A 16,692-nucleotide genomic window follows, 5' to 3' on the forward strand; every position below is an offset into this window, starting at 1 on the left:
GATAGCTCTAAAGGTACAACATTTCAAAGAGCATTTTTGCTCCACTCAGTTACACTTTAGGAGACTGAGCTCCAAAATTTACACAGTCCAGCCTTTCAAAGGCACAAGTCTCTTGTCCGAATGTTACGCTAGATAAACTTCAAAACTATGTTTACTGTCATTTCAGCTCAACAGTCTATTACACACTCGCCCATAATTAATGATACTTTAAACCGAGGCAATAAGTGCCCATTCTAAATGGCCTAAGTGTACAAAAGAAAAGGATTAAGAAATCGGCCATGAACAAAATGCTAGGAGGTGAAACATTTGCACTCCTTTTGAAATACACTTAAAATCCTATATGGGCTTATGGCCCGAAGTTACAGAGGCTAAGCCTATATAACAGAGGGTGACTATATGGTGAAATATTAAGTTCCAAAATGGTTTGAAGAATGTAGAGTTTTAGAAAATCATAGTCATCCCCATACCAAGTTGAATGGGAATTAATAGAGGGTGAACACTCTTTATTCTCTAAGTTATATATTTCCTAGCAGGAATTTGAAGAGAGTCCTTAGACTCGCCTAAAAATTTACATTTAAAAGGTGATCTTAAACTTTAGAAATTTACAGTAAGAAAGAATTTTGATACCTTCCCCTCAAGTTAACCTTCTGGAGCTATCACATACTTAAAAGATGTCTGCCATAATCTTGAGCTGGTGGGCCTTCTGACGACGGGCAAGGCTGCCCCTGCCTCCACTTACACCGTATGCACTCTAAGACCGGAGCGACGAAGATGACAGAATGACCCAAAAGCGTCCAGCTTATATAGCAACTCGGGGAGAAGGTTCTCGAACTCTCTTGACCTAGGCAGAGTGCCTGTACACACCCTCAATTTTAATTGGCTATAAAAATATATTCAAACATTTCTGATTGGTTGATAACATAAGGAAGAAGGAAGACGAAGTAGTACTGACAACCCCAGCACATTAAAAAAAATCTACAAACACTTAAGGTTTACCATCTTATACAATAGAACATTCCCTTATAAATTAATTGTCTGTCCTCCCACCAGAGGTGGCACATAAGTCGATAATAGAGACATCTAAAGATTAAAGGTCCAAACTTCTTTAGATACACAGTTCATGGTTTACATCACAGATGGCCTTCCAGTAGGCGTGCAGTTCAATAGAACGGAGAAGGTGTACCTCCGGTACAATTATTATTATTATTATTATTATTATTATTATTATTATTATTATTATTATTATTATTATTATTATTATTATTATTAATCGGTACATAATTTTTGTACTGTAACTTAATAAGGAAGTATTGACATACCAGAGATGTAATTTTACATGCATTTCACTTTTTACATTTATTTTATATTAATATGTAGGCTACTTATTGTAAACACAGATATTTTTACATCTAATTCTCTATATTTAGTGGAGTTGTTACTTTCTGAAAACTATGAAAAATCACAAATCTGTATAGAAAATTTGAGTTGTGTCGATTATTATTATAATTATAATAATAATAATAATAATTATTATTATTCTTTTATCAATTTTGGCCAGCTGTGGACCACGTAAATAACTCCTCATGATTTAAACTTTCTTTGGTGCCAGTACTCCTTCATCCTCCTGCTTGCTGCTTCTTTTCTTTCAGCCGTCCATTGTTGTTTCTTCTTGGTCGCTGTTTCTGGCTCTAGGAAACCCTTAAATGAGTGTAGCTTTTTTCTGAAGGTGGTTGGTTCTATTGCGGATGTCTTGATGTGTGATGTTCATTTCTTGCAAATCCTTCTTCGTGTTAACAAACCATTTTTCATAAGACCTGCCTTTCCTATTGGGCTTATTGAAGTGGTTAAAGATTTTCTTGGCAAGTCTGTCATCAGGCATTCTTGAAATATGTCCAAAAAATTTAGCTCTTCGCTTTCGAATGACATCTGAAATCCTACTGTATGTTTTATATATTTCTTTGTTACTGCGTAATCGATATGTGTCCGTACATTTCTTTGGACCGAGGAATTTTCTTAGAATCTTTCTTTCCTTCTTCTCAATTTCTTCAATGTCTTTCCTGGTTGTTAATCCCAGGCATTCTGAAGCATACAAGCACTCTGGTTGAATTACTGTCTGATAGTGGTGTAGTTTTGTCCTAATAGAGATCGCTTTCTTGTTGTATGTGTTTCTTTAAGGTGGAATGCAAGTTCCATTTTTCTGGCTCTCTCGTGGTTTGCTTCTTTATCAAGCCCATTAGGTTGTATAATCTCACCAAGGTATTTGAATTTAATAACTTTATCTATCTTATCATTGTTTGTTGTTACTATGTATCTTGGGGCTTCTTTAATGTTGGTCATGAAATGTGTCTTTTCAAATGATATCTGCAGGCCAGTTTTCATTGCTATCTCTTTTAAAGTGTTAACTTGTATTATCACTGATTTCAATATTTTCTGATAACAGTACAAGATCGTCAGCAAATGCTAAACAGTTCATAGTGATGTTCTCTTTCTTGTATCCTATCCTTATTTGGTCTTTAATACCTTTTTCTGCGAGTTCTTTTTCCCACTCTTTGATGACTTTATCCAGGACACAATTGAACAGCAGTGGGAATAGGCAATCTCCTTGCCTAACGCCTGTCTTGATTTCAAAGGGTTCAGATATCTCTCCCATAAACTTAACCTTTGAGTATGTGTTTGTTAAGGTCTCCTTTATTAGCTGTAATGTCTTGTTATCTGTACCCATTTCTCTAAGGATGTTCAACAATGTGTTCCTATCAACTGAATCATATGCTTTTCGAAAGTCAACAAAAACTGCTACATACTTCTTGCCCCTGGCAACTCTATCCTTCAGTATTGTCTTGAGGTTCCAAATTTGTTCCACACATGATCGTCCCTTCCGAAATCCTCCCTGGTATTCGCTGATTTTGTGTTCAACTTGTTGTTCTAATCTTGATAGCAATGCCATAGATAGTATCTTGTATGTCTCTTGAAGGAGAGAGATGCCTCTGTAATTGCTGACATCTGTTCTGTCCCCGTTCTTGTGTAGTGGGTGTATTAATGTATTAAGGCTAATTTACAATCATCAGGAATCTTACAAGTGTTCCAGATTTCTTGCATTAACTGGCATAGGTTCTTGATCATTTGGGGGCTCACATGTTTCCATAGTTCACTCGTTATTGAGTCTTCAGCAGCTCATTTGTTGTTCTTAAGCTTCTTGATTAGATTTGTGATTTCTGTTTCATCTGGCGGTGGGGAGTCTGGGTTCTGTTGCGAATGTTCTGTGGCGAGCTTCTCCTCTGGAACTGGGCAGTTAAGTAGCTGTTTAAAATATTCTGCTAAGAGTTGGCAATTTTCTTCATTGTTTGTTGCGATAGTGCCATCCTCTTTCTTGAAACACAAGCTCGGTGGTTGGTATTTAGAAAGGCTCCTCTTAAACGTGTTGTAAAAGTCCCTCGTGTTATTCTTTTGGAAGTTTTGTTCTATTGCAGCTAGTTGTTCTTTCTCGAATTTTCTTTTTTCTCCTCTTATCATTTTTGCGGTTGATTTTCTTTGTTCTTTGAAGCTGTTGTAATCTTCCTCTTTCTTTGATGAGTACCACTTCTTCCATCTTTGTAGTCTGAGTGATATTGCCTGTTCACATCTTTCATTCCACCATGGATGTTTTCGTGATTTCTTGAGTAATGCTGTTTCTTTGGCTGCTCCTATCATGGTCTGCTGCATTTGCTTCCATTCAGTTGTTTCAATGTTCGTCAGTTCTTGGTACTTGTTGCTGTTCTGTTTTAGCTTTTGAGTGTCGAATCTTAGTACTGTGTTGTTTGTGCGTTTCTTCTTGCTGCTGGGAATAAACTTTATCTTTATGATTGTTAAATAGTGATCTGTTTCTATGTTGGCTTCTTTCTTAACTTTAACATTCACGATTTCTTTTTGACTTCTATGGGAGATTGCAACGTGATCAATTTGATATTCTCCTAGGTTTTCTTGAGGTGGATCACAGTTGAGCAGTTCTTTGAAATATTTAGCCAAGTGTTCACAGTTCTGTTTGTTGCTCATAATCAGCTTACCTTGATCATTTTTGAAACAAATATTGGGTGATGAGTAACCTTGAAGTTTTTGTCTTAAACATCTGATAGATGTTCCTGGTGTTGTTTTTCTTGAAATTCTCTTCTATCTCTCTCAGCTGGTCTCTTTTGAACCTTCTTTTGGCATTCTTGAACACCTTTGCTGTCCTTTTCCTTTGGATCCTTAATTCTTCGAAGTTCTGTTTGTTGGAGTTCCACTTGTTCCAAGCTTCTGATCGTCTTCATAGAGCATCTTCACACTCATCATTCCACCATGGATGTTTCTTCTTAGCAAGAAAAATTGTTTGTTTCACTGCTTCCTGAATCTTTCGAGTCATTTTGTCCCACTCATAGGACTCCAACGTGTCGGGTTCTTTCTGATACTTTACTACTATTTCTTCGCTGACTTTGAGTTCTTCAATTCTGTACTTCTGTATTCTGAGGAGTTTCTTTCTATGGTTACAAGGTGTGGGCTTCACTTTTATCCTGGTTAGATAGTGGTCAGAATCAAAATTATCACCTTTCTGCACTCTGACATTCATTATTTCCTTAGAGCTGGTGGTTGCTACATGATCAATTTGGAATTCTCCTAACATGGAGTTAGGTGATCGCAATGTCATCATCCGCTTGGAAGCTCTCTTGAATTGAATGGACATTATTTTCATGCCAAATGATTCACAAACATCTATCAGTCTTTCACCGTTTCTGTTTGTCCTTTTGTGAGCCGTGTATGTTCCAGCGATGTTTTGAAATTTTCTCTCTTTTCCAATCTGAGCATTAAAATCTCCCATCCAGATTGATCTATGAGTTGTGCAGCGAAACGATGCTTTTGGAAGATCTCCGCCTACAGCTTGGATTGTCATCCACGCCAGCTTACGAAGAAATAGTCTCCGAACACCAGAGGAAAAAGAAAGACATCTGGATTGACTTCTACAGCACAGACGCGATGATGACAAATGACTGGAAGGAAGCGAACTACGAGCTGAGGCACCTCGTGACAAGATTCGCGATCCACAGCTTTCACTTCAAAGTCTGTTGCATGGATCGATTCCATGAACCATGTGAAGACTGTAGTTGTTCCTTGTGTGGCAAGCTATGCGATCGATACCACACGCAATTTTGTGAGAACTGGCGTATGTCGCTTAACAAATTCTGCTCGGAAGAGAGTTAATACTGTGCAGACTGAGAATTATTTAATGAAATTGTAATGTGTAATCATCTACTTATATACAGTATGTAAGTTTCTCTATGGCCATTGGCTGCAATAAACATATTATTAAAATCTCCCTTCAAGATCTTGATATGTTTTTCTGGGGTTCTGAAGAGTTCTTCTTCAAGTTGTGACCAAAATTCTTCTACTTTTTCTGGATTCTTTCTGTTATCTTCATTAGTTGGAGCATGAGCATTGAAGATGGAGTACAATTTGTTTCTGCTTTTGAGAGTTAGTACAGACAGTCTGGGAGATGGAGATCTAAAGTCTACTATAGATTCCGTTATAGAGTTGTGAATAAAGAAGGCTGTCCCGAGTATTAACACTGGATTCTTGTTTTCTCTGACTTCTTAACTTTGATAGCTGGCCGTCCTTTCAGTATTCTGTAGTTTCCAATAGCCAACACTTCATCTGAAATAAATCTTGTTTCTTGGACCGCTAGAACTTTGATCTTATATTTATCGAGTACTGTGATCAGTTCCTTTTGTTTACCAACTTTCAAAAGGGTATTCACATTGAGTGTGCCAAAGAAATGCATCTCTTTCGTTCTGAGTTTGCGGGATGATGGATCCTCCAACTGATCCGAACATGATGGTGTAGGGCCCCCAGAATCCTTTGCCCTACTTGAACCAGAACTCTGGCCCCGGATTAAATCGGCTGGGGTACTAGATTCCGTATGTTTTGTCATCATGGTAGTTGCGTGATTTCAGATTTTGGGGATAGGGTAGAACCCCATCCAAAGGTAAAACCGAGTTGGTGAGATATAGAACAGCCGTCCCTAACATGGAATCCGACACTGACCAGGAAGCCGTCCGATTCGGGAACAGTCGCGCCTGCGTTTTAAGTTGCTTTTCTTTTCGGGGTGTGCTCTCTTAGGTTCTTCCGCTCTCTGTGCCGTTGGGAAATAGATAGATTCCTCTTCCACTACTGAGACCGTTGACCAGTTTCGCCTATTAACCCTAGGTAGGGTCCCTATAACAGGGTGCTACCATCCGGAGCCAGATGGAACCTGGTTTGTTTACGAGGTTGATACTCCTCCTGCTCCTCCTTCCTCATCACTTGGAAAATGAGGCCCTGGGCTTGCGACCAGCAATGGCGGAGTTATTATTATTATTATTATTATTATTATTATTATTATTATTATTATTATTATTATTATTATTGTACCGGGCGGTACACCTCCACGCCGCTAATTTAAAATGTGCGCCAGTTGAAACTCCTCTGCTGGAGGAAGTCTGAACTTTATCGACGGTATTAATTTTCAAGTTTCTCAGAAGATGTCACTACTTGGAAAGTTTGGAGTTTTTGAACTGTGCCACTTTTGATGTATTTTTGTTTTACCGGTAGTAAGAAGTGTGAACTTTCTCTTCTAGAGGATACTACTGAAAAACTACAATGGTGCACCCTAGTGCGATGTGAAAGAACTGTTTTTTGGAGAAATTTTTATTTCAAAAGTTTGTTTCTTGTTAAATTTCTTTCTGTTATTGTTTAAGTTGGCTGTATACCCCTCTCTTTCCCCTTGTTTTGTATTTAGCCAATCCCGAATTTCTTTAATTAATTTCTGACCAATCTGATGTATCTTCCCCCAACTTGAATATGTTGCTGTACCCTAGCCAATAAAGTGATTGTGGGCGGGTGTTCTCTTCCCTAAAACGCCTCAAACTTTCCGCGAGAGTATATAAACTGCTGATTTTTGGGTCTCTGCGCCACTTCTGTACCATCTTTCAGTGTGTAAAGTACATAGCAGGGGGCGGGAAGCGCCTCTTTCTCCGGCAGCGGTCAACAACAAGGTAATGGCCGATTAATAACTTCTTTCTTTGCTAGCTCAGCAGTTTAACTCTCGGGGCGGGTCCGAAGCTTTTCCATAATGTAACCTTCCTTAAAATGTAAAGACCCTTGGTATCTATTCTATCTTTAAACTGCATATCGGGATAGAGAGTGCTTAACCCTCTCGAGCTCCCACTCATATTGTTTTGAGGTGAACTTATTTTTTCTCAACCTATTCTTCTTTAACGTAATGTAAATTGTTTCTTTCTTAAGTCACCTCTTTAGTATGGGATTAGCCCTTGTATTAACGGCCTAGTGCCAAGTAGGTTTTAAACAAAGCGTATTAGGAGCGCAAGTTCGCCTCCTCTCAAATTGTTATTTTAGAGGTCATGTAATTAATCTTTTTCTCACTTAATAGACCTCAGTAGGTTGGGTATTTTACCCCTGTGTCTATGTCCAGAGAGGACAACTTGAAGGTGGAGTTTGGTGTGGCCTTTGAGAGGCTTAAAGTTTGAGAGCGAGCGGCTCTTTCTTGAAAATTGAGTGTTGTATGCCTCGAGGAGGCTTTTCTGTGTAATTTGGAGCAAGTGCTCCTGAGCATGAATGGGGTTTTCTGCCCCTCTGTTAAAACTTATTTTGAAGTAAGGTTGGGTTGATTGCCCAAGCATTGTGAAGTCGGGGCGCGAAGCCCAAATCCAGTAAATATTGTAACTACATTTTGTTGACTTGCTACTCTGTACCTGCCATGCTTGTTATTTCTTTATTTTGAAAAGAAAATATAACCTTGTTAATTTTACATGAACTCTAATTTCGTAGCTTGAGACCCGTTCACACCCGCACCTTCTTTCACCTCTAACTACCGCAAAAACTCGGTAACAAGTGGTAGCAGAGCGTGGTTGAATGGGTCTCAATTTAGCCCCTTTTGACGGCTAAACATTGCTTTGATTCAAACTCTAACAATTTTCTCAGTTGCTGGAATTTTTGATCTTTCCTGTTTCAAAATTGTTCTGTCATCATGCCCGGCCCTCGCGATGTTCTCCATCTTAACTATTTGCGCAAGGAGGAGTTGATCTATGAGTTAACTATCAGAAATGTGCAATCTGGAGGCATGGTTGCGATAGACACCAACAAGCTTAGAGAGTCCCTTGATTTGCCTATTTCCATCCCCAACTTGGGAGAGAAAGAAATTGATGACTCTCTTTCCACGATCACCGAGAATACTACTGGGCTAGCATCGGTAGTTAGTTTTTTTGACGAAAATGATCCTTCTCCTAATCAAATTAAGCGTGTGCAAGCCAGGCTATATCATTTTTCAAATAGGGTTAACGATCTGTTGTCTCTGAAGTTGAATGACGTTCAGAGGAAGGAAGCTAGTACGTTGCTTGAAAGTATTTCTGAATTATCTAGCAAGGTCACTCAATTGTTAACTGGGGAAGTTTCTCCCAAAATTGATCAACCCACCACGATGAATGTAGGTAGCGAGGAAGAGCCTCCTAAGGGAGAAGCCAATAGGATAACCGTTGCTGCTCAAACTATCTCTGCCCCATTGGACAACGAGTCTGAACGCCGTGCATCGTTGAATAATATACGTTCGGAATTAACTTCCTTGCCACTGAAACCTCTACCTACTATGTCACCCGGGTTTAGCAGCTTGCCTCATCCATTGGCAATGTTGCTCAGAGGTATCTCTAAGTTTTCCGTTAATACCACCAGTGACGTAATTTCATTTTTAAGATTTTTAGTTGAATTTCAGGATCATGCCCTTGTGTTTTCTCTTTCCCCATGTCAGATTTTGCAAATCATCTATCCCTATGCTATTGGTATTCTCTCAGACAAAATCGTAAGAGCCATTGCCGAGCAATCATCTATTGAGGATTTCCACGCCCACTTGCTAGCTAACTTCATCCCGGCTAGGGCCAGGTCCTCCCTTATTCAGAAGTACTATTATCGTGTACAGCGTTTGGATGAAAACTTAGCAGACATCATCCAAGATATTAAATTCTATACTAGGGTGTTTGCACTTCATTTTCCTGAAGATCAAATTGTACAGGCTATTGTAGAAGGAATTTCACCATCCTATAGGTCATATTTGTGTTTCGCGGCGTGCCCGCAAACCTTCTCTGAATTTGAAGCATTGGCCATCTCAGCGGAAGGAGTTAGATACGCCGATTCTTTGCGTGTCGCGAAAGAACCCCCTCCTTCTTTTGGTCATCCTCGGCCTCCTCCTCCTCGCCAACCGGTCACACCTCGTAAATGCTATGCTTGCGGATCGCCCGACCATCTTCGGAACAAGTGCCCATTGCTCAAGTCTAGTGGGACAAGGAATGGAACTGGTTCATCACAAGGCTGTTTTAAATGTGGGGCTTTCTCACATATCGCCAAGAATTGTCCCAATTCGAATAGCACCCCCTCCTGCTCAACTTCAGGTGCAACTTCCAACAACAATCAAAAGTGACTAGTGGCTTCGGCTGAGTCGACTAATCCATCTTCCCGAGGCTCAGCCCCTGGCAAACAGGTCGTAAATTCAGGGAATGTTCAATCTGCAAATCTATCTTTTGAATGCCCCAAAGAGTATCTTAGGATTGCGGCGGATACCCCCGCACCGGTCCCTTTTCTCAAACTTGAGTTAAATAATGAACCTGTAACAGCTCTTTTAGATTCAGGCAGTGTTTGTTCGATTATTTCGGCTGAATGGTATTCTAAATTGAAATCTGTTTGTAAACTACCTGACTATGTCTCATCTCCTGTTCAATATGTTTCGGCTAATTCATCTCCATTGGAAATCCTAGGTTCTGTAAATGTCAAAATTCGTATTTTTAAATTTACATGGAAAATCAAATTGGTTGTGGCTAAGCACCTGTCTTGCCCCATCATATTGGGAGCTGACTTCATTTCTCACACTGGTCTGGTGCTCGATCTTCAGAGTAAGTCGTGCATATTCAAATTTGCGTCCAATTGTAAAATTCCCTTGTTAAAGTGTAATTCTGTATCATGTTCATCTATTTCGCCTACCCAGGATGAGATGTTGTTAGACCTTAGACATCTACCTGAGGAGCAGGCTGATAGTATTCGTAAATTATGTCAGTCATTTCCAGAGGTGTTCTCTGATACTCTTGGTGTTAGTGACCTTATTGAATACAAAATTGAGGTCACGGATTCAATTCCTGTCCGTTTTCCACCTTATAGGCTATCTCCACCTAAAATGAAGGCTCTGAAAGAAATCATCGATCAGATGTTGAAGGATGGTATTATTAGGCCCTCTAAGTCGGCGTATTCGTCACCTATTTTTCTAGTCCCGAAACCCCAAGGGGGCTTCAGGCCTGTCATTGATTATAGGGCTCTCAATCGGAAGGTGGTGTTACAATCTGTGCCCCTTCCCGACCTTCATTCTTGTTTTTCATGGTTCCGTAAGGCCAAGTTCTTCACCATCTTGGATTTGAATCAAGCCTACAATCAAATTCCCCTTGCGGAAGAGTCTAAACATCTTACAGCGTTTGCCACGGACTGGAATTTATACGAATACAACCGCGTGCCTTTCGGGCTCCCCACGGGAGCAGCTGTACTCACTAGGCTGCTAGATAGGGTCTTCTCCGACATCAAATTTGAGTATTTGTATCACTACTTGGATGATGTCGTCGTATTTTCGGAGACCTTTGAAGAACATCTAGATCATCTGCGAGAAGTTCTCAATCGCCTTCGTAAGGCTGGGTTAACTGTCAAGTTGTCCAAGGTTGCCTTTGCTAAGCCCTCTATGTCATTCCTAGGGCATATTGTGTCACCTGATGGTGTTGCAGTCGATCATTCTAGAACACAGGCCATTCGTGATTTTAAACCTCCCAAGGACATCAAAGGTATCGCCAGGTTCATTGGTATGGTGAATTTCTTCAGGAAGTTCATTGCTAACTTCGCTAATAGAGCGGCGCCCTTGAACCTTCTTCGTAGGAAAGGCATCACATTCGAGTGGGGACCTTCTCAACAAGCCGCTTTTGAAGATCTTAAATTAGCTCTCTGTAATGCCCCTGTACTTGCTATGCCTGATTTTGTGAAGAAATTCATCGTCCAAACTGACGCGTCGTCGTCAGCAGTTGCTGCAGTCCTTCTTCAAGAGACTGAACTAGGGAGGCGACCCATCGCCTATGCATCTAGGACTCTATCGGCTCAAGAAGCCAAGTATTCTATCTATGAGCTCGAAGGGTTGGCAGTCTTATTTGCCTTAGAGAAGTTCCGTCTCTATTTGGAACATGTCAAATTCGACCTGGAGACAGATAATCAAGCCTTAAGCGGGGTCTTAGGTAGGCCGCGTCGTACTGGTCGTATAGCCCGTTGGGCCATCCGAATTTCTGCCTTCCAATTCGATGTCCGGCATATCAGAGGTACCGAAAATGTTGTTGCTGATGGACTCAGCCTTATGTTTTCCAACGACGTCGAGACCCACGAACCGGTCGACAGTTCATCACCTCCCGAGTCCATACTATCTGGTGTTAATGCCATCTTAACAGATGCTCCCATGCTCTTTAGGGATATCGAGAAATACCAACGTGAAGATCCGACGCTGGCTCCGATAATGGAAACCCTTTCTTCTGGGGAACATGTTGTCCCTTATGTTCTGAGGAATGGTGTTCTATGTTGCCCTTCGAGGCATGATAAGATGATGAAGGTTGTCGTTCCAGCTGTTCTTGTGCCTATGATCTTCAAGTACTATCATGAGACCCCATTAGGGGTGCATCTTGGAATCTTTAAAACTCGTGAAAAAATTCGTGAAAGGTTCATCTGGAAGGGTATGGACGGTGAAATCCGTGAACTAGTAAAAGCTTGTAAATCTTGTTTGCTCAGTAAACCCACCATGTCCACCAAGGTAGGCCTTTTGTCTTCGCATCAAGCGTCGCGCCCCATGGAACGCCTGTATATTGATTATGTAGGACCCTTCCCCCAGTCAAAGGGAAATGCCAACAAGTTCATCTTTGTATGCGTAGATGGTTTTACAAGATTTTCCTGGTTATTTCCGACTAAGCTGGCTACCGCTCAGTCCACCATTACTTGCCTAAATTCTATTTTTGCTTCTTTTGGTTCGTGCCAATATATTGTGTCTGATAATGCTAAGGCGTTTACATCAAATCTTTTTCGTAAATTCTGTTTTGACTTGTCCATCTCTCATGTAACTACTTCTGCTTATTACCCTCAACCATCTCTGGCTGAACGGGTTAACCGTAATCTCAGGTCCGCGCTTAATCATCATGAAGATCATTCCAGGTGGGACACGTCCCTGCATTGGTTAGCTTTTGCTTTGAATTCGGCGGTTCATGAATCACATAAATTTACTCCAGCCTCTTTGATGTTCAAGTTTGTTCCCAACACGCCGCTCTCTAACTTCTGGTCTCTGAGTGACATTCTACCTGAGACAATAGATCCGGACAACATTAAAGATCTTTGGAAGAAGGCTAAAGCCAATCTTAAAGTGTCTCATTAAAGGTTAGGGAAAGGTATGATCGTGGACGGAGACCCACCCATTTGAAGGTAGGTGACCAGGTAATGGTCAAGAATTTTGTTCCCGCGGGCAAGCTTGCCCCCAGATTTCATGGGCCGTGTGTCATTCTCGATTTCCTTACGCCGGTTACGTTGTTATTGAGTAATCCAGCCACCGAGAGGATATTTAGGGTTCACCTGTCACAGGTGAAACCAGTGTAAATTTTGTGTTAACTTGCTTCATATAATTTAAAAGGAATATGAAGGTTATATTTTTTTGAGTTTCACTTTTAAGGCTTTCTGCCCCTTCTATAATATTTTGTTTTATATGTAAGCATTTTTGTAAAACCTGCCCCGAACCGTTAAACTGCCATCCTGTCCTTCCCACGGCCATTACCACGCTCCCGTCTCCTGCTCCACTCTACACAGTGGCTTATTTAATGCCATGGATATCTGCACGCCGCTGGCCCCTCAACCTCTCCACAAGCCTGTGCCCTCAAAAAAAAAAGGATGATGGTCCAACAAATTCTGCCGCCTAGCTTTAATGTTTCAGTGCCCCCGCAGCCGCGCAGCGCCGTGCAGCGACTGGGATAGAGGAAGGGCCCCCTCGACCCCAGCGAGGACGACATGTGCACGGTGAGCCGGAGCTCTCCTCCCAGCCAAGGCTGATGTGCGGCGCACGACCTGCTACTGGCCCGCAGCCTGTATATGTTCACCGCGGGCGCGGCGTGCTTCTACACCTCTGCTCCCCTCATAGTGCGGGCGAGCGGTATCTCAGGGTACTTGAGGGGCCCGGGCGGCTTCCTCTGAACGCAAGCAGTGGCGGCTGGTCTGGCCGTTAAAATCATCAACGTTTTTCCAGCTATATGGACATTCCAGTTCAACTTTACTACCTTTTCTTAGGTATTCTACTGCAATATTTGGTGGACTTAGAAAATTTTCCTCAACTTTAAAAACTAAAGTTTTACTTCTGAATTCAACTTCTACAAACATAAAGACTTTACTTCACCAGTTACAACAAAAATTTTGAAACTGAATCAAACCAAATTAAAAAAATCTTATAAATACTTCTGCAATTAATCTCCATATCAACATCAAAACTTGGACCTTATTTTCAAACAAAATTTTATGTCCTTCTGTGTTACCCCTTGGAGGAACTTTTGGGGGGGGGGGTGTGTCTGTACCGGGCGGTACACCTCCACGCCGCTAATTTAAAATGTGCGCCAGTTGAAACTCCTCTGCTGGAGGAAGTCTGAACTTTATCGACGGTATTAATTTTCAAGTTTCTCAGAAGATGTCACTACTTGGAAAGTTTGGAGTTTTTGAACTGTGCCACTTTTGATGTATTTTTGTTTTACCGGTAGTAAGAAGTGTGAACTTTCTCTTCTAGAGGACACTACTGAAAAACTACAATGGTGCACCCTAGTGCGATGTGAAAGAACTGTTTTTTGGAGAAATTTTTATTTCAAAGGTTTGTTTCTTGTTAAATTTCTTTCTGTTATTGTTTAAGTTGGCAGTATACCCCTCTCTTTCCCCTTGTTTTGTATTTAGCCAATCCCGAATTTCTTTAATTAATTTCTGACCAATCTGATGTATCTTCCCCCAACTTGAATATGTTGCTGTACCCTAGCCAATAAAGTGATTGTGGGCGGGTGTTCTCTTCCCTAAAACGCCTCGAACTTTCCGCGAGAGTATATAAACTGCTGATTTTTGGGTCTCTGCGCCACTTCTGTACCATCTTTCAGTGTGTAAAGTACATAGCAGGGGGCGGGAAGCGCCTCTTTCTCCGGCAGCGGTCAACAACAAGGTAATGGCCGATTAATAACTTCTTTCTTTGCTAGCTCAGCAGTTTAACTCTCGGGGCGGGTCCGAAGCTTTTCCATAATGTAACCTTCCTTAAAATGTAAAGACCCTTGGTATCTATTCTATCTTTAAACTGCACATCGGGATAGAGAGTGCTTAACCCTCTCGAGCTCCCACTCATATTGTTTTGAGGTGAACTTATTTTTTCTCAACCTATTCTTCTTTAACGTAATGTAAATTGTTTCTTTCTTAAGTCACCTCTTTAGTATGGGATTAGCCCTTGTATTAACGGCCTAGTGCCAAGTAGGATTTAAACAAAGCGTATTAGGAGCGCAAGTTCGCCTCCTCTCAAATTGTTATTTTAGAGGTCATGTAATTAATCTTTTTCTCACTTAATAGACCTCAGTAGGTTGGGTATTTTACCCCTGTGTCTATGTCCAGAGAGGACAACTTGAAGGTGGAGTTTGGTGTGGCCTTTGAGAGGCTTAAAGTTTGAGAGTGAGCGGCTCTTTCTTGAAAATTGAGTGTTGTATGCCTCGAGGAGGCTTTTCTGTGTAATTTGGAGCAAGTGCTCCTGAGCATGAATGGGGTTTTCTGCCCCTCTGTTAAAACTTATTTTGAAGTAAGGTTGGGCTGATTGCCCAAGCATTGTGAAGTCAGGGCGCGAAGCCCAAATCCAGTAAATATTGTAACTACATTTTGTTGACTTGCTACTCTGTACCTGCCATGCTTGTTATTTCTTTATTTTGAAAAGAAAATATAACCTTGTTAATTTTACATGAACTCTAATTTCGTAGCTTGAGACCCGTTCACACCCGCACCTTCTTTCACCTCTAACTACCGCAAAAACTCGGTAACAATTATTATTATTATTATTATTATTATTATTATTATTATTATTATATTAATTCATTACGCCCAACTAAGGAGTGTATTTGAACTTATTAGCACTTTTTTTGTCTTCTTCTCTTCCCAGTATTTCTTCATCCTCTTGCTGCGTTCCTTTATACATTGTACAGTCTATCCTGTATTTAGTTGGGTAGGCTTTATAGAAAATTAGTGTTCGTGAATTAACATTCTGAATTTTATTATATCTTGAATGGTTTCTTTATTAATTCCATTATTCGTTATTATTATACATCCTATGGGTGGGGGACAGACGAAGAATACATCCTGTCGTAAGAGGCAACTAAAAGGGACGACTAAGGGATAATTTAATTAGAACCATGAAACTACTTGTTATTAGTACCATCACGCAGGGAACACCATGGGTCACCTTTACTTGGGAGTAGTACCACTATGTTAGGTACACAATAAGTCTGTGATTGGTAGCAGCAGAGAGCGGTTCACTATGGGTTGATATAGATGTTGATTCACATAGGGAACCTGAAATATTTGTCCTGAATAAGTAAATTTATAATACCAATATAAATGGTCCGTTATTGGACATCATAAATTTTCCAGCTAACTCATTCCTGGTTGCCAGCGTTTCACCCCAGTGTGCTAAGTTGGGCTCATCAGTTAGTAAATAGCACACCTACCAAGACGCATGGCTAGTGCATACCGTGGAGGCCAATGCGTAGGCAATTTGGCACCGGCAGTGCCAATGCACTATGAGAGACTTTGTCTCATTTCCAAAAATTGATGCCTGCCTGGTCATCAGAAGATATAGATATTGATTCCCATAGGGAACCTGAAATATTTGTTTTGAATGAGTAAATTTATAATACCAATATAAATGGTCCGTCTTGGTGGATCTGCTAATTACCAACTGATGAGCCCATTAGGTATTAAAGTATCGATATGCGATAAGTAAATAAAATCTGTGCCACTACTGGACTTCTTACTAATCATAATAGAATGGAATTTTTTTTTTTTTTTTAGTTCATCAGCTGCACAGTCAATCCATATTACTACCTTCCAGAATAGATTCAATACAAATAGTGCATTTGACTTTATTTTAAAAACAACATTATTAAAATCCAATACTGGGTTTCACCCTCTCCTTACCTCCTCCTCCTCCTCCTCCTCCTCCTCCTCCTACTCCTCATCATCATCATCATCTCACACCCAGACACGCAGGTCGCCTATGGGCATCAAATAGAAAGACCTGAACCAGGCGAGCTGAACATGTCCTCTGACACTCCTGGCACTAAAAGCCATACGCTAAATGAAGTTTCTTCTAGGTTCATACCTGATTGTCTCACTTTCACAGCTAGCTAGCTCATTAGTTTCTTACAAACCTCTTCAAAACTCAAGTTTGTGTCTTAAGGTCTCACCACTGATGTTGTGTAATATTTTTTAATTATGAATGCTCTTCTGCAGTTGTTCTCTCAAATTAGTTCTTAATGATTATAATCACTCATACCATTCTTCTCTGTTGAGGAGGGATATTTCTCCTGTTGCATGTAT

General features: G+C 40.7%; 1 protein-coding gene across 1 annotated transcript in view; it reads left to right on the plus strand.

The window, feature by feature from the left end:
• Gmd (GDP-mannose 4,6 dehydratase) overlaps positions 1–16,692 on the plus strand; it is a 110,609-nt gene that overhangs the window by 66,096 nt on the left and 27,821 nt on the right. The window lies entirely within an intron of this gene.

This window comes from Anabrus simplex, chromosome 4, assembly GCF_040414725.1.
Source record: "Anabrus simplex isolate iqAnaSimp1 chromosome 4, ASM4041472v1, whole genome shotgun sequence".
NCBI classification, from domain to species: domain Eukaryota; kingdom Metazoa; phylum Arthropoda; class Insecta; order Orthoptera; family Tettigoniidae; genus Anabrus; species Anabrus simplex.